Source organism: Papaver somniferum, unplaced genomic scaffold (genome assembly GCF_003573695.1).
Source record: "Papaver somniferum cultivar HN1 unplaced genomic scaffold, ASM357369v1 unplaced-scaffold_16954, whole genome shotgun sequence".
Lineage (NCBI taxonomy): Eukaryota > Viridiplantae > Streptophyta > Magnoliopsida > Ranunculales > Papaveraceae > Papaver > Papaver somniferum.
In genome coordinates this window covers 1-995 of record NW_020626546.1, presented here as the reverse complement: position 1 = coordinate 995, position 995 = coordinate 1, and the positions used below count along the sequence as shown (strand labels likewise).

The window sequence follows — 995 nt, the reverse complement described above, 5'->3', positions numbered from 1 at the left end:
CCTTTTGCCTCACTTACTCTGTGTTGACTATACTTGACTGGGTCAGGGTGAGTCTAATAGGCAGACACACTAATAACCAATCTCAATTAGAGTCTGACTATAATTAGCTCTAGCTTATCATTCTTTCTATAGTTTCGTTACTTTCGACGGCGTATTTGTTTTGAATGAAACATTTATTATGCTTTAACTGTAGATTTACAAGGCAAATGAGGAAATTTCGTACGTAAATGGATAATTTGCGTCTAAATATTTCATTGATGTTAATACCTTAGAGATTTTTGGTTGATTTCAGAGGGGTGGTTTGGTCGGACGAGCTATCCAAGTTGAAGATATATGTATCTCAAGGGTGTTACCTCCTACCCAATGGCTTCAAGAAATTTATAGTGCACAATGTCAAGGAGCTCAAATTGTTGATGATGCACAACAGGTAAAACCACTTTCCATTTCATCTCCTTTGTAGTAAGATTTACCATGTAAAGATGAGTTTTAACTTTCCTCCGGCCTTTCTCTGTGCTTAGGTTTCTCTTTTACTTCTCAATGGTATTGGTATTGATTTTTACTTGTCACCTTTATCTTACCTGATTCAGGACTTTTTGTGCTGAGATTGCACACAACTTTCTTATAATAAAGAGGAAGGATATTGTTGAGCGTGCATATCAGTCGTAACTTGTATGTCTGTGTTTCCAACAAGACAGCTAGGTAGCGCAGCCAGGAAGACGAGTATTCTGATCTTACTTTACTATCAAAAAATTCGTATTTGTTACAAGGATAACTTGGATTTGTGATCTGAAAATTTTTCTTGGTGAAGGTTGATCTTGCATCAAATATCTTGGTAGACTTTCCTGACACAGTTGGGAGTTTACGGTATCTTAAGGTACTCCAATCTTCTTTTTTCCTACCATTGTCAATTATCTGAATCATATCATCATTTACTTAGTCGCATGTTTTGTAGGCTCTGCATCTGAGTAATAATGGCCTCAAATCCCTTCCTTCGA

The 995-nt window shown here is 36.7% G+C and overlaps 1 non-coding gene across 1 annotated transcript; it reads left to right on the top strand.

The window, feature by feature from the left end:
- The first annotated feature begins 197 nt into the window (after positions 1-197).
- LOC113337667 lies at positions 198-287 on the top strand. The gene has a single exon (XR_003354372.1). It is a non-coding gene; the product is annotated as a small nucleolar RNA Z101 (small nucleolar RNA).
- The last annotated feature ends 708 nt before the right edge of the window (positions 288-995 follow it).